This window comes from Helicoverpa armigera, chromosome 19 (genome assembly GCF_030705265.1).
Source record: "Helicoverpa armigera isolate CAAS_96S chromosome 19, ASM3070526v1, whole genome shotgun sequence".
NCBI lineage: Eukaryota > Metazoa > Arthropoda > Insecta > Lepidoptera > Noctuidae > Helicoverpa > Helicoverpa armigera.
This window is the reverse complement of record NC_087138.1, coordinates 3,160,763-3,181,203: the sequence shown is the minus strand read 5'-3', so window position 1 is coordinate 3,181,203 and position 20,441 is coordinate 3,160,763. Positions and strand designations below refer to the sequence as shown.

Genomic DNA, 20,441 nt, shown 5'->3' with positions numbered 1-20,441 from the left:
GAAATCAGAAAAATAAAGGGACGATCTGCTGAAGCCTTCAGTTATTCATGGCATAGGAAAAAGGCTTTAGGTGACAATGATAACCAAGTAGTAGCTACTTGAGTGATGAAGACAAACGTTTTCAATCATTTCATTTTTGAGGTTTGAGTACTGCTTTGTCAGTTCAGTCTCGTTAGGTCCATAATCATACAAAATTACAAATACAAAAATAATCTACTATTGATTCTAGTTGCTCATTTCAAAAGTAGCTTCCTATGGAGAAGGTATTTAATGATTACGATAAGAACAAATCTCAAGCTACAAGTGAACATAAACAGCCAATGATGGCAATGTCATAAATAACAAATCTCACATAGTTACTTACTTCTAACTTTCACATAACACTCAATTAGCCATAATAACTGGTCATTATCAATTTTCTCCGCCAAAGATGTCCGCTTTAGAATACTTGTAAACTGCAAACTTTTAGTCGGCCGATAATTTGTTTGGGCTCTTAATCAGTATGAAGATGAATGGTAGTATGCACATTATAAAGATCAGGTATTAAGCCGGTATCAAATCGACTGGAAACTTTGATTGGAGTCAAGATTTTCTTAAAAAAACTTGCCAACTACTTTCTTTTTTTCATGGGAAATCATCAAATGACCCCTCCCGCTGTGGGTTAGCAGCGTGAGGGAGTGTCAGACTCTTATTGACTAAAACCCGTCATGTGTCGTCTTAAGCCCTTTGTGTACCAGGGCCGCGGTAACTCTTTCGAACAATCGGAACGTCGGGTCAACTGTCGGCCAACTTTTTAGTTCCCAGTGTGCAGGTTTTCTTAATGCACATTAGCCTGGTTTGTTTACACAATGTGTTATAAAGCGGTTAAAGTTATTACACGGGCAATTCGCGTAATTCATCTCTATTATATTGGCTTATAAAGTTTTATGGTACATTTTGATTTAAAGTGGGATACCGGGTTCTTGTAGTGAAGAGATTCCATAAAATACATGACAAACTAAATGCCAGTAGCTTACTTAAATCTCTTATCAAATAACCTTTTCATTTTTACGTAATTCTGTAATCCCTACTAATATTATAAATGCGAAAGAAACTCTGTCTGTCTGTTACGCTTTCACGTCTAAACCACTGAACTGATTTTAATAAAATTTGGTACAGAGATAAAGTTGACCTTGAGATAGGTAGTGTACATCTCGGACTTTTGAAGAGTTCTCTTGGAAACGCGATATAACCGAATTCGACGCGGGTGAAGCCGCCGGCGGAAACTAGTATCTATTAATACCTATTCTAACCCAACTGTACTAAAGAATAATGAAAAACAGACTTAAGACTCGAATGAGTAATACCTTGGAAATCTTGATGTTCACAATTTAATAAGAATATTGATCTTATTTGCATTCATAAAATAAACCTCACAGTTATGTCTCTCAGACAGCTCAAACGACATAACGCTGTAGGTAAGCCATTATTTCTATCACCTATTAGTTTGAAATACCTGTCATAAACGGGCCAGCCGAACATTATAAACGTAACATTATTTCACCTACAAACCAATTTAACAGGAAACCATTATAAATAAATAATTGTCCCCACACTACGTAATAAACAAAATAAAATAAAATGAACTCAAAATTTGATGTAAATTGCATTGTATTCTATTATTTATTATTCAAAAGTGAGTTTGAAATAGCCAAATTATTACAAATTGAATTGAATAAAAAATAAAAATGAATTTTCTTTATTCAAACATTATTTTTTGACAATAGGACACCTGTTTACATGATTTATTTTGAAAGTTTATGGTGTGAAACATAAACTCTATTATATTCTTAAATTATATTGTCTACTTCCAAATTATTATCTTTTTATAGAGTCAGAATATGTTTAGTACAATAATATGCATTATTATTTAAAATTATGATCTTTTTTTAGACGTTCAGTAGAGTACCTAAATGTATAGTTTTAAAAACGATATCCAATATTTAAATAAAAACTATTAATAATATTACTTTTAATGTTAACCAATTCACAAAAACATATTTTACAAATTAATCTGGAAATGCAACTTTATTCACAAATTGTTCAAATAAATTAACACCATTTTCATTTTGGATAATTTGGTATAAGTGTTACTTAAGCACTGCATAATGTTCAAAGTTGCAATTAAGTTATTTCTAAGTAGCTCATGTGTGGTCTTAATATTAGCTTGAAGTAAAGTTAAGCAACTATTACCGGTATCTCAAGATATAGCATGATAAGCAACATTTTTTATGACTTATCCACTGCAGAACTTAATTAAATTATAATTATATTAATATTTATGAACAAACTACGTAGTGATGGCCCGAAGCTTGAAATATTTTTTACTTACAAGACAGTGGGATCATAATCTGGTAACCAAATTAAAAATTTTATATTAAAAATAAACCTTTATTTATTTATTCAGATTTCTAATAAAATCATGATTCATTATTTGACCTAGATGTTTTTTTTGTGTTTGTCTAAAGCTAGACTAGCAGATATTTTTGTAGTCGGTAATTAAAAATAATGACTGACATTAAAATAGAATGTATTGAATTTAGATATCGAATTATAATGCTGGCGTCTAAATTTATTTTTTAAATAATGATCTGCATACATCGAACTTTATTAGCATAATATTCATCAAATAAAATTAAAATTTAGATAATTAAGTGGTGTATGGTATTTTTAATTTCATTATATCACACTATTGATTAAAGAATTAAGATTTGTCGAATTTATAGGTGTTTTAATTAGATTTTTTGGATTTTTGTAATAATACGAAATTGGTTCTTTTGATTGAATTATCTTTACTGTATTTTATACCAATATGTATAATACAGAGGATGTTGTTTGTACCATAAGGGCTCCGAAACTCCGAAAAATTCTCGACAAACTTAGGCTATATTTTATCCCTGTAGGAGCAGTAGTTCCCACGGGACGCGAGTGAAACCGCGGGAAAACAGATAGTAAATAACAATTTATTTATTAGTGTTTTTGTATCTTTTAAAGATTGATTGATAGCTATTATAATTATAACTATCCAAGCATGTCGTTTTCTTTTATAAAATATGAAATACTTAAGTTACATAAATGTGCTTCTAGGCTCCTACTGTTAAATAAAAAATAGAAACTTTTTTAACCAAGTGCAAACAAATGGTGTATGTTTGAATGAATTATAGTGTCATTAACCATTTGAGTGGTGGACCGAGGCTGCTATTGTAATGTCAGTCAAGTTACAAAGCGACACTTTGGATTTATTTTAAGTGATAACTTATTTTACTTCACTTTTGGATAGTATTAGAACACGCTTTAAAAAACAAAATAAGAGATATACAAAAAAGAAAATTGTTTAAAAACAGGATTCAGTTTTTATACTTATTTTATGTTTTTCAATCAAAAATATAAAGTTCTACAATCCATCATAGCAACCACATGTATCACTTTTTTTCAGAAATGGTTTAAAGTCCTGTTCCTTACCTGTACCTTACTTAGCCCTTTTTTCACTTTAATTGAGCGTTTTTCTTCTCAGTAGGTACTTTACCTTGCTGACAGGAAAAGTAATATTATAGTATCCTGCTATTATTTTCACACCAATCGGTGTAATAATTATATTGCAAGGATCAGTATAGACAATTACAGACGCCTAGACAGGACCAGTCGTCATAATTTATTTCTAACACGACAGATGTTGTCTGTGGGCCCATTACACATGTTTAGAGTTACTTAATCTATATATCTATACATACTTCTATACTAATATAATAAAGAGGAAACACATCTTGTTTGCTTTTTTATACCCTTTTATACCCTAAAGGCTCCGAAACTATTGAACCGATTTGAAAATTCTTTCACTGTTGAAAAGCTACACTTTTCCTGGGTATTATAAGGCTTTTTTTTATCCCGGTATGGTTAGTAGTTTCTACGGGACACGAATTAAACCGCGAGGACATAGCTACTGGGAAATAAAAATAAAAAATATATTTGTAAAAAAAGTAACGCACTTCTTCCAGTCTGCTCCGATTTCCGGTATCTCGGTTCGCTTATTCAGGGTGATGGCGAAATAGATCGGACAGTTACGCACAGAATTAACGCAGGATGGATGAAATGGCGGCAGGTAACGGGAACAACTTGTGACCCTCGTATTCCCCTTAAACTTAAGGGGAAAATTTACAAGAGTATGGTCAGGCCTGCTGTCTTGTATGGATCAGAGTGCTGGCCCACAAAAGCGACGAATGAAAGACAATTGCATGCGGCAGAGATGAGAATGTTAAGAGGTATGTGTGGAGTTATGCGAATGGATAGAGTGAGGAATGAGTATATAAGAGGAAGTTTGAAAGTAGCGCCGGTATCAGAAAAACTGCGTGGAAACCGGCTGTCGTGGTATGGGCATGTGATGCGGAGGAATGAGAGTCAAGTTGTGAGGAAGGTAATGAGTATGAACGTGGACGGATATAGTGGAAGAGGAAGACCAAAGAAATGATGGATGGATTGTGTGAAAGTAGATATGGTAAGAAAGAATGTTACTTGTGAGATGACGGCAGATAGAAGCGTATGGAAGAAGAAAACATGCTGCGCCGACCCCAAATAAAATTGGGATAAGGGCAGGAGGATGATGATTTGTAAAAAAAGTAAAAACAAATGTATTTTCCATTTACCTAAAGTCCGTTCGTTACAAAATACTTTCATAGTACGGTCAACAAAAGGGTGAGGTTCAATCTTTCATATAGTATTAAGTTCAATCACGGTTCAAGAGTTACTCTCGATTCACAATCAGAATTACTCAGCCCATAGTTAGATAAAATATCAAGGCTACAGCGAACACTTACTGTACCACAAATGGTATAGAAATATAGACCTCTCGCCCTTATCCTAATGTTTTTAGGATCAGAGGCATTTTAACTAATATTATAAACCTTTTAAATTAGTGATTAACAGTTCTCTTATTTCTTTCTACTCGAAAGACTCCGAAACTACTGAAACTGAACACAATTGAAAATTCTCACATCGCTAAGTTTTTTTTTTTAAATGTCTATTCAGCAGTCACTTCAGCTTTGTTTTCTTTCTACACTCTATCTCTTTGCTCTTTGCCTATTTTATATCTCTATGAAATACATTTTTCTTGAAGTTCCTTTATCCGTATAGCCATGCATTCTACCATCTACTCTAGTACCTAATAGTATACAAAACATATATCTATATAAAATGATGATGTATAGAACGCGTTCTCAACCTCCAACAAATGACCTACTCAATATTATTATTGAACTATGCACTCTATAAGGCTTCATAGCTTACCTCCAAGCTACTATGTTTACATTGCCATTGTTTTTTAGTGAGACAGGTGCGCACCGAACCACGCATGCGCCAGTCTCTACCCAACTTGCGCGGGAGTGAGTCGCGCGCTGTCTCAACCGACCAATCACGTGAACGTATTTTTGAAAAACACATGTCTAAGTGCTAGTGTTGTGAATTGTTCTACACATCAATTTTGAATGATAACCTGTGTGTGTGTTTATGTGTGTGTGTCATCTAATTTGGATATTTTAGAGATATCGACACAAGAATTATAAAGGATTATTTTCGGTGAGTTATTTTATTTTAAGCTAGTTTTAATTGGGTGTGTTTTATTGTTATAGCGTCGTCACGAATACTATTCAATGCTTGAATAATAGATAATTCGTTTTTGTGTATTGTTTGCGTTTCTTGGATAAATAAGAACTTGTTTTTCTTCTCACTAGGTATGACAGCGCTGACTATTATGAGGAAAATTATTTTTTCCTTCGACATAATTACTTGTTTAATTATCGCAGCCATGAATAGAATAAGTCAATTATTTTTATGATGTCAGTATTGTCCTCGTGAATATAAATAGCTTGGCTAATCTAAGAATGGAGTTTTATAATACTATTGCGAAATGTAAACAATTTGAACTCACTTTCACAATCAAGTTTTGAATAAATTTATGAGTTCTCACTACAGACTAAAAAGTCGGCCGAGAGTTGACCCGATAATTGCCGATAATTTTTTTAAAGAAAATCTTGATTTCAATCAAAGTTTTCAGTCACTCTGATACCGGCTAAATACCTGATCTTTGTAATGTGCGTACTGCCATTCATCTTCATACTGATTTATGAGCCTAAACAAACTATCGGCCGACTAAAAGTTTGCAGTGTGGATACTAAGTTGAATGTAAACTCAGCGATGTGTTTTTGATAATTAATGGTTTTTGAAGTGAATAATGGCCACTGGTTTGGAGTTAATTAATTCATAGTTTGCATTGAAGTAATTAAAATTTTGTTTGATATAAATCTTCTTTAGTTTGAAGAATTTTGGGTAGTAATAAAAATACCTTTGAAACAAGAGCTTATAAATAATCCGTATCCCAATATACCTAATTACTTCCTGCACTCGAATAAAAACTATTCAATATCCTTTCTCAGGCTCTGTACTATCTGCATACCAAATTTCATTTAAATCGGTCCAGTACTTTTGGCCTAATATCGTGACAAACAGGCAGACAAAGTTTCTTGAGCATTTATAATATTAGTGTGGATTATAATTCTGTGTATAAATAATTTTGATGGGTAGTAGGTACAGCTATAAGGAAGTTAATAACTGTTTAATGTATGACTAATTGCTTGAGAAAATATTAACAATAGTTGGCAGTTAAAGTACCTACGTAGGGCATACTGATCAAAGTTCAATAAACATACCTAAGTACCTACGATGTCAGTGAGACAGTCATTAATAACTGTTTATTTTTTACATAAAATGAATTATATATGCTGTAAAGTACCTAGGTACTTTGAAGGAGTATCCTATTGTTTCTCTAAAGACTTTTGAAGCATCAGACTTCGTCAGACTCGGTTAGTTTCCCCAAAAATCTTTAACTTTTTTGGAATTACTAGGTAGGTATTATGCAGTCTCGCAATCGCAATCACAAATCGTACATACAAATACGTAAAACCCTCATAATCTGATATACCACGTAGTGGACAAGCTAGAAAGAAACGAAGATATCAAAAAGAAATCATCGCTTTAGTCACCTAAAATAAACTATTCTTCAACAAAAAAAAAAACAATAGATAGATGATCATCAAAACTTGTTAACTATCCCCTATCCCACTCTTCACCAAAAGGACCAATCCCAATATTATATCCTTGCTAGCGATAGAATTTTGACATTATTCCCATACAAGTAACATGAAATTCTTATCTCCAGTAAGCAAAACAAAAGATAGATACCTTATTGGAACAGCCACAAGTCATCAACACGCCATTGAAAAACGAACCTACAATTTATATTTTTCCTATAATTTCAAAACGAGACCAGGATAATGATTAAGGCTCATTCTTATTTTATTTTCATACGGATCTAGAGGGTTATTTTTTTCTATTTTTTCTGTTTTTTTCTTCGTATCTAAATGGGGGCAATTTTGATACAATTATGATGAATGCTACGCTCTGAGTCACCACGGCCTTGGGTTCAGTACTTAAATACGTGGTTTTAGTTTTGAAGATAATTGAAGGTAGTTTCTGTATGTCCTTCATTATCTTGTCTTAGTTGGAAGATTATACGGTTTTCAAAAATCGTGTCTTACTATGACATAAATATAAAATAAGTACCGCAATATATGAGCAAATTATTTAAAAGGACTGTACATTCGTCTCTAATGCAATACCAACAAAAGTATTATCATTCAGAAACCATATTAGACGACTGAATTTAGTCAAGTGTAATAAGCCCTTCGGTCACAAAAAATCTGTCAATTTGGGTCTTTATATACTTCAAGATGGCAGTTAAAACCTCATCTTTCTTTTCTACGTGGTTAAAAATTGCTCGGTTACAAGGCTACTGTTAAAGTTATAGAATGTTTTGAATCGGAAACTACTACGTTCTGTCAAAACAAAGATATAATCCTAAGGTAGAGAATATTCAAAGCATCCGTACCATATTGGACACTTAAATCTACAGTCAATGTGTCATCCTTTACAGAGAATTTTTACAACTGACCCGATTTTATTACAACCAAGTGTACCTACCTATGTATGTATACTTCAAATAGGTACACTGCCCCACATAAAAAACAGCACACACATCAATCACTGACTTCAAGGTGACGGAAAATACAATACATCAAGAAAACCCGCGCATTTGAAATTAAAATGGCCGCCTATAAAGCGTATAGAACATTCAGAGTGCTAGCTGTCAAGTTAGATTGAAACATAGGCTGAACGTGGACAATACCTGTGCCAAACGTTTAGCTAGAAGATTTATGGTATCGATTAAGAATAATCTATGGTCTGTAGAGTATGTTGAGATATTTCTTCTTCTCAACAGAATTTTATAAGTTTCTTAGTTATAAGAGTCGGCCGATAGTTTTGGGCTCATAAATCAGTACGAATATGAATAGAAGTACACTCTTAGCAACGATCAGCTATTTCTCAGGTATCAGAATGACTAAAAACTTTGATTCAATTCACGATTTTCTTAAAAAAACAAAATTCCAACCACTGGGCCCGACAGTGGGCCAACTGTTTAGTCTGCAGTGTATAATGACTTTTACAAAAGGCATCAAAAATCTAAGGTATTTGAAAATTATTTCGCGAAATGTTAGCACATAAACAAAGTCTGACTATGGCATCTTAATTAACGATTATGAAATAAAAACATTGATAAACCAGTTCAGCGAAGGCTGCACTGCCACTAGGTCAATGGGTGTTAAAAGTCTATAATTGTTTTTGTTTATGCAACTTTTAAACTATATGCGGCAATGTTTTGGACAATCAATCAATATCAGAAGTGAGATTATAAATTCACAAGCTTTTGAAGCTATCTATATTGTATTTTTATTTTGTAACATATCGAATAGCTTTTTTATCGTCCCACTGCTGGGCTCAGGTCTCCTCTCACACGGAGAAGGATTGAGCATTAATCACCACGCTTGCTCAATGCGGGTTGGTGATTTCAGTCTATATAGTCCAGGTTTCCTCAAGATGTTTTCCTTCACCTTTTTGTCAGCCATTGATGTCTAAGATATACTTAGAAAGTCCATACAAACTATCGAACAACCGATTGTATTTAGCTCAATTTTACCGGTAGCCCCCATTTTCATATTTCTTGAATAACTCCGAAGTTAGGTTGTAACTTGATAGCCTCAACGTGCAAATGAAACACTTCTGCGCATGCTCAAGGCATCAAATGGCTAACTTCAGAGCGGCAAAGATTTTTGACCAGAGCCCTACCTAATGTTGTGAAATGAAACTTACTTGCAGCTAACTTTAGACCTGCAAAATTATTTGACAATTATTTAGCAATATTTAATTAAATTCCTGATCCTAAAAGAAGATAATAGTCCTAACACAACAATGCAAGAAAGGCAAGCAAAATGTCTAGTTCTAGATCTGGTAATGGGTATTGCCTTTAGTCATGCAGTTTGGCATGCAGATATTTCGTAATGCAACCTTTTTTGGGAGACTTGTATCCTGTGCACTCCAAAATATGCTATTTCTGCAATGGACGGCAATTAAGTGTAATTAAATGAATGTTTTAAATACAGGTGTGAAGTCACCTACTAGACAACATTTACGGGTAACGAAATCATCGCCATGAAACGAAATTTTAGTAGAAACTGAAGTGTGAGGAATAGTGACAGAGGTTGTGTTAAATTGTAGTGTCCTTAGTGGGAAGACGTCTTCTCCCAGAAGGTGCTTCCTAAATGGTGACCTCACCACGAACTCGCAGTATTTTGGTAGTTCCTAAGGTCAAACAAGCTGGCTCCGTTGTTAAGATATTCTTAAGATCGACATTTTGAAACTACATTGTTCCCTTGTGCGTTAATCTTTGAATTAATTCTATCAGTTTACTGAGTAGCTTTAGCATTACTATCCTTTATTAGTATTATAAAGCCGAAAGCTTTATTGTTTGTTCAAACGCGCTAACCTTAGGAACTACTGTTTCGATTTAACAATATTGTACAGCCCATTTGCCAAGAAGGCTTAAGAATACTTTTTATCCGTACAAAAGACCTGGTAAAAGCAAGTCTATAACATTGTAAATGCAGTATACATCTGCCATCCCCTTCGGAAGTAATAAGCTTAACTAACTTAACACTTTACATAAACAAGGATCACACAACATGTCATCCATTTAAAAACGCCCTACTAACATCCAGAACTAGTTTGTAAAGCATTATGTTCTACGATAATGTTTTTACTTACGTTTCTTACTTAAGGTGCGCCTACACGGTGCATGTAGCTGGAGCAAGTTAACATGCGCAAGTGACAAGAGCACGCGGGTGGGTATCTTGCTTTGGTACATGCGCGAGTCGCTAAATCCACATGTTTTTTAAATGCAAATGATGATGATTCTTATGTCAGGAGATTAGCCAACTGCGCAGGACATACCTATTATAGTGCACAAGTATTAGCGCAGACACAGGTGCACTCACTATTCCTTCACTCTCATAGCCCGATGAGACGGCAATCCGACACGACCAGAGAGAGATCAGGCGCAGGACCGACATTTACGTGCTCTCCAATGCACGGGTGTATCAATCACCAACTTCCAGACTCCGGGCTGCTTTGTGAAAGTTTCTAGAACAAAGCGATTTCGGCCCGACGTAATATTCGCATATAACTTGCGCATATGCGCAAGCTACTTGCACCGTGTAGAAGCACCCTTACTGGCTCATTATTTTATGTTTTACTTGTATGTATAGTAGTTTATACTAGTAGTAGTTTGACTTGTGAGCACCTGGTGTTTGAGTACCTACTGAGTGCATTGTCGATAAAAAGTTCAGATGATGATCAGCTTTGCGTATATCCATATCTGTGGTCCTTGCTGTCATTTTCATGTCTTTGGCAGTCGTTACAGGTAGTCAGAAGCCAGTAAGTCTGACAATTAGTCTTACTAAGGGGTATCGGATTGGCCAGGTAGGTAACTGGGTTGTGTTGGTCAGATAGGCAATCGCTTCTTGTACACTGGTACTCAGGTTGGACTGGAAGCCAACAACAACTTAGTTAGGAAAAGGATCGGAAGATGATTATAAGAATACATTGTTTATAAGTTATTTGTTTCTGCTTGATAATAAACACCAAATTGGCTCTAGTTTCGAATTAGCTTTAAACAATAATCTTAAATCAAGCTTTAGAACCAAAAAGAGACAGATTAAAAAAACCTTATTAAGATAATAAAATATTACATAGCCTAATTAGCTTTTAATTAATAGTCTTTTTATATAAACACAGAATCTATTATAGTGAGGTCATTATAAACAAAAAACAACTGATACAATATTAATATGAATATAAAATCTACACTAATATAACAAAGACTTTAAATTTTGTTGTTTGTTTGTACCCTAAAGGCTCTGAAACTACTGAACCGATTTGAAAAATTCTTCCACTGATGGAAAGCTACACTTTTCCTGAGTAACATAGGCTATATTTTATCCAGTTTCGGGCAGTAGTACCTACAGGACGCGGGTGAAATCGCGGGAAATCGGCTAGTATATAAATATATCTTAACCAATATATAAATATAATATATTAAATATTAATAATAATACTCGTCGCCTACATAATAAGTATAAATTATATTCTGCATATTGCAAATCCAATATTTCTATACATTTTATGACATAGAAAATCGCTTTAAAATAAATGTGTATTTCGTTATTAACTATTTCTGGTTGTTTATGATTTAGCTTGGGGCTAAACTGTGTTTTATATAAGGTATTGTTTTATAAGCGTGCCTTATTAGGTGCTGGCTTTTAGAATTATGAAGATTATCGTTAAAATACGTGGGTGATTTTATTTTGCATATCTGCATAACCGTGTTTCGGAGCGCACGATAAACTGTAGGTCCTTCTGTCATTTGAACATCTTTAGCAGTCGTTACGGGTAGTCAGAAGCCAGGAAGTCTGACAACCAACAAAACACTAGTACACAGCTGTACCCGGTTAGACTCCAACTTAATTGGAAAAAGGCTCGGCAGATGATGATTTCTGAAAGAAGATAAAAACTGGTAATGACTTACATTTTCTTGCACGAATTTATGGCACAATAGAGAAACACCTTGTATCCTACCTACAAATATTGAACTAGGGTCAAAAATCTTGATTTTATTATAACTTAGGAATACTTCCGTGGGCGTCATTGACGGTTGATCTGATAAAATATGTTAATTTAGTCTTGATGTTTGAGGTGGGAATGGCGCAATTAATCATTCCTGATTGCCATTTAGCTTTGCTAATCTTGACTGATTTAATATCAGTGCATTAGGTACATCTATACTTTTAGCATTCGTAGTTCAATAGCTGTAAGATGTTACAAAGTTAAATAATCTTCTGTTTAAAGTAGATAGAATATTATATGGGTTCCTCCAGGGCTAAAGACTGCCAGGGCTGCGAGATTGTTCGAAAGAGTTACCGCGGCCCTGGTACATACATGGTGGATGATAGCCAGTAAGAGTCTGACACTCCCTCACGCTGTTCCCACAGCGGGAGGCGTCATTTAATAATTTTCTAGCAAAAAAGGGCTTCAAAAAGCTAACTGCAGAATTGCAAATATATTTGGCGCGGATTGTGTATTATATTATGTACTTGCTTCTGACAGTGGTTTCACCCGCATCCCGTGGAAACCTCTGCACGAACCCAAATAAAAAGTAGAAAGCCTTTTTCGATAAATGGACTATCTTACTCTGGAATAATTATTCAAATCGGACCAGGAGTTCCTGACATTAGTGCGTTCAAGCAAACAAACAAAAAAAGCTCTTCAGTTTCATAATATTAGTACTAGGGATTAACTACTGCAAAAGTACCCACAATCCAAATAGCTAATAACAAATCAAAGTTCTAATGATACAGTGTTGTCAGTTTATACGTAGTTTATGTAACAATCAGCCGTTTATAGTAATTACGGCTATTTCGACATTCTCCGGTAGACATAGAACGTATTGTTTTGAAACTTGACGGTATTGTCAAACGATGATGTGATGTATCGAGAATTATTATTGTAATATCGATGATATGAAGATAATGCTAATTATTGTGATATCGATTTATATGATTTTTGTTTTAAACTTGTCGTTGTTTGGTAGAAATAGAATGGATACCAATTTTGATGCATTTCTTAGCTTGTTTTCGAGTAATTTCAGAGTGTTCTCGTAGCATTAACAGTGTGCTAATTATAATATAGTAATATTAGTTTTAATTTAATTTAGGTAAGGGATAGGAACTTGAAAAAATAGATAGAAACTTGAAAAAATAGATAGAAAACAGAACTACAGAAGACTGTGTAAGATACAGTACCTACCCACACCAGTACGTATACCTACCTACGTAGTAAGTATACTGCAGAAATATGGTCGAAGTATTCGGATAGATAAATTGAGATTACACATAATATTAGATATTTCAGAAGTGTCAAATAAATAAGGATAATCACAACAATTTGACAGAAATAGCACATAATAAGCTCGTTATATAGTTTGATTGACAACCGGCTTTGTGTTCTAACAATAGTATTGATTAAAATGCGGTTTTACGACTTAATGCATAAGAATATATTGACCTTGGATTCATTTGTCAAAATTAAATGTCATTTTAAAATGATATTATTTTACACTAGCATTCGCCAGTAGTTTTAGCCTCGTAGGAACTACTCCCGGCATCTGGATAAAAATTGCGTTAGGAAACAAACTCTTTGTTCAAAAACATAAATATCGTTGAACTCTTCTCTTCGTAAGTGATAGTATTTTTGAACTACATACCTATAAGATAATAATTTATATTATTTTCCTTTTTCCTTTCTAGATTGTTGTTCCTTTCTAGACGTATCCTATATTGCTGTTTGAACATTATAGATTTTGTGATTGTTTTGCTCAGATACTTACGGGAATCTTTTTATGCTCTTGATGATAAAATATCTACCTAGATAATACATCTATCTTTTTTCATACTGCAATTATTGGGGACGCGCGTTTTCGCCGTAAAAGTGTAAAATTTTGCATTTGTATACATAAATATTCCCGTTTACATATACGTATATATAGATTACACATTAACAAAAAAGTTGAAACTTTTGCGCTACCGTGTATTACATAATTTTCACAAAACCCGCCTCCAAGAACAAATAAATATACAAAAGCAAAAAAAAAGAAACTATATTACTGACGGCAAATCCTCAACAAGTTCCATTTCAAAATAGTTTCTGAGAAGCGCTTATTTTTAGTACTTAAGCCCACTGCTGGACCAACTGGGTACAAGTGGGTACAAGTTTGTACAATTACACGGTCAAACGTGGTACAATTCGGAAATTCCATTGTCAGTTGCTACCACGGAGGTTTGTTTAAGTTGTCTAGTTTGGGTTGTAAGTACAGTGAGAGATAGGCGATTAATTGAGTTGTAGCGATGTTTATCATAGTAGGACCTAAAGGAGGACCTAATTTCGCCTTTTGGAGTTATAAATCTACTGGTATTTCCATATTTTTCAATCGCTTCCCATGGGAACCACTTCAGGTTCTCGGATGAAAATGTAGCCAATGGCCTTCGTCCGTCCAACACTGCAATAATTTAAAAATGTGTCCTTTAGACGAGAAATAAATAAACATAAATCAGTAATTACAGTTTCCTAATTCTTAATAGAAAACACAAATACACGCGATCAAAAAGCGAACCTCCTTTCTGGGAAATCGTTTAAGCACATGAGTTGCATTGTGTACAAAATACACAACACCATAACTCCACTATAAAATCTATATTCATAGCATAGCATAGCTTCTACTACACTCGATCACTACCCAGTCATCGCGCGGGGGTGCTGCGCGTGAGTGGCCGGGCGTGAGGCGCGGGGAGGGGGGGGGGAGGCGTCCCGCGCGTGCGCAGAATGTTAATGCGTCGTCGTGCTCTATGGCTTGATATGACTGCTTTATTGTACCTGTGCGCTTGTCTATGGGTAAGATAAGTTCTTATGTAAGGTAGGTATGGTGTATGTTATGTTGGTATGTAGTTATGTGGCTATGGTGTATGGTAGGTAAGTAACTTATGTGATGTGTTAAATATTTGATATTAACTTACTTAAAGTCGGTACTTAGAAATATAAGAGTTGTGTAGATTTTGGAGCTAAGCTATATAGATCAATTATTTTCATTTCCAAATGATTCCAAATGATGAATTTGTATGGTACTACTATGCAAATACACATTGATAAGATAACGATAAACAATAATCTTCATTTATATTTATAGACATAACTAAACTTTTAACACATCAAATTAAAATATGTGATGCCCGTATTTCCTATGACTTCTCTGAGAAGAAACCAGTGGTCAAGTCTTGAAGTGGTTGATTCTGCTTCGAGTTGTCCATGTATCAGAGTCAGTAACAGTCAGGCACTACCTTACGCTGCACCTACAGTGGGGTCATTTGATGATTACCTACCAAAAAAAGCTGCCCATGTATGACTTCCAAAATTGACGTGTTCTTCCGTTATACGACACGACACGACACACAATCGTCACGCGAACGTGCTAACTGTTGCACAAACACGCTGAGATTATTGAATTTACTCGTTTGGACATTTCACAGGTTGGGACATAGTGGTACAAAGTATGGAAAGCGTTCACAAATGTTATTCGTATCAGGGAATTTATAAATAACTAGCCGTTTTCCCGCGGTTTTACCCGCGTCCCGTGGTGACTTCTTCTCGTATCGGGATAAAATAATTATAGCCTATGTTACTCGGGGATAATGCAGCTTTCAAATTGTGAAAGAATTTTTGTAAACGGTCCAGTAATTTTTGAGCCTATTCATTACAAACAAACAAACAAAGTTTTCCTCTTTATAATATAAGTATAGATTCAATACGCTGGTGTCTTTTTCTCCATCCTGCCCTATTCCCAATTTATTTTGGGTCATCGCAATGTTTCCCGTTTCCATGTCTTTCTGTCACCTTCATACTAATTCATTCCCTTTTTTATTCAGGTGCTCTTTCAGAAAGTTTATCCAGCTTTTCTTCGGTCTGCCTTTCACTCTCAATATCCAGGAAAGTCATAATTTTGGATAACTTGACCTTGATAACTAAGCCTGAAAAGAATTCCAGACTGACTATGCATGTAACTAATCAGTGTTTTTTTTTTGACCATTTCCTAATAAACTTGTCAGTCAACTGGTATGTCCGTATGTCACAAAGGGGTCATGCATGTGAAACTGTAATGTAACTAGTGACATAGTACTGCAAGTCACTGCGTACCACAAAAAAGTGTAAAATGTATGAAAAATGTTGTAAACTTTGCATTTTACATAGCTTTCTATTCCTAGAGCATAGTGTGATTTTTTTAAAATTATACAAATGATATGATTTGAGTTCGTTTCATAAAGTTAAAAGTTATATATGTATTTTTGTTCTTAATACTCGTATTCATTTATTATAAATAAATTAGGTGTTAGAAAAAAAACTTATATACGAGAAGCCGAAAATCGATCTCAGTGGCGTGCACTTGGAGAGGCCTATGTCCAGCAGTGGACTGCGATAGGCTGATGATGATGATGATGATGATGATACGAAACGTGTATTTCTACGCATTTTCAATCAGAATAATAATATGTCAACTACTTGGATTTTACATCTTACAACATCAACTAGACTAAAAGAGCTTAAAAAAGGAATATTAGCTCTGCCTGTATACACGAAAATTCAGCCCTTTATTTTATTTTCGGGAAAATGCGAATAAGATTGACTGAATTCAAAGTCTTGAACCACCTATGTACCTACATACATAAGTAACACCTATGTGATATGTTCTCAAAAACTTTTTTCAAAGTCTTCTCTCTACAAACCACCAACGGCTTATACCAAAAAGGGCGAATGCAAATACTCTCCAAGCCACAAGACGATCTGTGGGCGGAGTGAATCATTTAGTACGAGAGAAAGTTACTTTCTTTTGTCTAATTGTTTACTATTGTGTGCTAAACTGAATTAATTAGATGTACACTGTTCACTCTTGACCGTGGCAAATTGTAATTTGTAATTGTATGGTTTTCTAAATGGCTGGGTTTTAGAAGGTGTTAAATTGAATCTTTATTTTAATTAGTTAATTGATATAAAGTTTTAGTTTGTAGGATTTTAGTATTAGAAGGTAATTGTAAGTTTGTGAAATGTAGTACGTATTTAAGGTTGTGTAAATAAAGAAAAAGTAAAAATGCTATGTTTAATGTGCAGTCAAAGTCAACTTTTTCAAGCCGTAAAGTTAAAAATACAATTATAGTGAATTTGGTGACCCATTCCAAAACTGGCTTCATTCCTTTCAATCAACGCTTTTGCAGGTATAGGACAGGATAGGTAGGACTGTATTTCAAAATCAAAAACCTGTTAATGTTAACATTAAAACATACATGAAATCCTACATCTTTGTATTATACAAAGATATAAGATTTTATGTTCAATCTATTCCCAATTATCTCTACCCGTCTCATAAATCATCAAACACAACTATGTAGTAACTTAACAAACAGACAGATTTCCAATACATATTATTAGTAAGCACAATTTACAAGCTTCTTCAGCGAAGGCCTAAATCATGTAGTAGCAGTTATGTACTTATGCAACAATATTCCGTGGAACGGAACGTTATTTCGCGCGGTTATCAACATACTTCGCATAACTGTGGGTACTTTAATAGCCGTCACTGTTGCTAGCGTGTAACTGAACGGTGGTGGTTAGAATTAATGTTTGAGATTTTGGGTGGTTCTAATGATTTGACGGTTTTCTATATATGGACCTATTTTTTTCTTGTAAAATGCACCCTTTCTGCAAAATTTGTAGTATTACGTATTCTACTAGTGACCAGGCAAATTTATAATTTTGTATGCTACACCACGACACGACATAACTCTATCTACAAGTTAAAATCGCATAAAAATCCGTGCCTTAGTTTTGAAGTTACTAAATATTTTTTCCCTTATTATACAAACGTTAAAAGTAATTGTTAAGCCAATAATACTTAATTCATTCTTTTTCATGTCAAAGGTTCTAAAATTCTACAGGAGCTATAAAAGAATTTATATTAAGTGAAGGATCACCCAACCACGAGCCGACAGAACACAAAAATGTGGCCTAAGTATCAATTGATATACACAGCAAAAGTCCAGCCACGAAACCCACTTCTAAGTAATAAAGAAACCAGCTCGTGGTGGGTGGTTCGACCATCTGTCATGCAGCCGTTGCATTCTTTGTACCAGATAATAATTTACACCACTATTGAGCTCTTTCAATGATATAAGGGAGCCTGAAGGAACAATTTCAACTCTTCGATTATGTCATTAAGAAATTCCCGACCAATTTACATTCTGGGTCAACCCTAATAGGACCCCAAAGGAACATTCTTCAAAGCTAACAATACAAAAAAGTATGAATAACCAAAAAAATACGTTAGCCCACGTTCCTCAAAATTCTTCCTTCGCCTCTAGCGAATTTCTCCACCATTCGCAGTTACACGTATAGACCAGTCCAATCAATTCTTGTTCAGTAATTGTCGAAGAAAAAATTTACATACGCCGCGAGCATTCGGCGTCTTTCATCGCGTTAAAATGTACGTGTGTTAATATAGTGTGTGTTGGAGATAAATCGTGAGTTTCCTAAAGATTGGGTGCCTAAGGCGAGTCGTGGGCGTCTGCACTTCCCGCTGCTAATAATGCCTGATTGGCTTCGAGTTTTGCAGATGCGAACGTCTTTTGATGTCGCAAATGAAGGGCAAGTATTGTGCCTATTAGACAGTAGCATTGTGACTGGGTCTTTTGTCGTAGAAAATAAAATCTTGCTTGATTTCAAAAACTGTTCCTTATGTACTCAGTTAGGTATTTATTTTTATTGATTATGTAAATGTCTCCTCCAGACCACGGGACTATAGAGTCCCGGATTTCTGGAAGGCGAACGTGGGGCTGAAACCAACACGTTGAAGCCCTTTAAGACAACTTTAATGAAATGGTGACACAAATTATTTGTATTTCTATTATTATATTTTGTATTGGTATTCATTGATTTTGTAAGACTAAGCTCTTGTAATTAGCTGCAATAAGTGATATTTAGTACATAAGTCGTGGTTAAATACAATCATAAAGGATTTAACGACTGAATTTAACGAGCAATAACATCCCGAAGTCATTTGAAATGTACATTTCATAGTCACCGTGCACATAATAGTGATTATTACTGTATTGCGAAAGTTCGACTATATTAGTGGCAAATCAGAATTTCATTAGCTTCAATTAGTTCATGGGAATGCCTACTAATCAAGACAGCAAAAAATACCCAACAGAAAAAAAATGAGAGCAAATGTATTTCAATAATAATAACTAAAATCTTTGAAAGTCTGAAAAATTATATACTGAAATCCACATCAAAAATCGATTCAGACAAACCTAAGATAAACTCACATTAACCATACATACCTTCAGGTTTAACTGAAAACTTCCTTTTTTTGAAGTCGGATAAAATGGTATGCTTTCAACACCTCAGAACTTATTCAAGTAGTTCAAAATACTTCATATCCCAGCAGCTAAAAAACTGGGCCATTTGACAAAACACGAAATATCACTCACGGAAAGAAATCAATAAAATTCACAGCTACCCGTCAATTACAAATCACACAAAAAGTCATAAAAACCCATAACCTAGCAATTAGTATCGCCCACGGTAGCAAAGGTAATAAAGCGATAAAATACAAATCGTGGTCGAAAGGACCATTTTATAGCAATAGTCTTTGGAAATTGTGGTCCTTAACTAGTTGGAGCATAATACTCCATAACAAAAACTTTATTTTTCCTTATAAAACACTGGTACTCAGCTGCATACAGTTAGACTGGAAGCCAATCCTAACATAGTTGGGAAAAGGCTCGGAAGATGATGAACGAAAACTTTATTAAATTCTTGACCGTTATTTGAAGCTTACTAGTTTGAGATAGGCACCTACGTGTTTTCCGCTTTTATCTCCGTCCTTTTCTACCCCATATCTTGCATCTCTCTCGCACATCGACCAGTTTCACTCCCCACCAGGCAGGAGGCGACGAGTGTTCTCGGCGGCCACAGTTCGTCATTGGCGTCTTGTTTTCCGCCCGAGAAGGTTGGTCTAACCAACCGCTGTAGTATTTCGTTGAAAAATAAACTCAGTGCTCTCGCAGAACACAGGTGAGTTTATAATATTTTATACAATTTGTTAACGGTTTTACCGTTCGATATTCGATTTTGCGAATATTTTGTAATGTAATGTGTTAATATTTTGTACATCTACCCCTTTTTTGTCACGAGTTTCTTCCGTGTACTTTTTTTTCAGTAATTTGTTTTCAGAATGAGTGACTTATAAAGCAAATACAGATGCGGTAAATAATAAAGCTACCACAGCCCGTGCACGTGACTAT

The 20,441-nt window shown here is 34.6% G+C and overlaps 1 protein-coding gene across 1 annotated transcript in view; it reads left to right on the top strand.

The window, feature by feature from the left end:
- Positions 1 to 5,396: 5,396 nt before the first annotated feature.
- LOC110380829 (ras association domain-containing protein 10) overlaps positions 5,397 to 20,441 on the top strand; it is a 138,578-nt gene continuing 123,533 nt past the window's right edge. The window contains exon 1 of the mRNA XM_021340946.3: positions 5,397 to 5,607. The gene's annotated coding sequence lies outside the window, so the exon portion shown is untranslated. The remainder of the gene's footprint in view (positions 5,608 to 20,441) is intronic.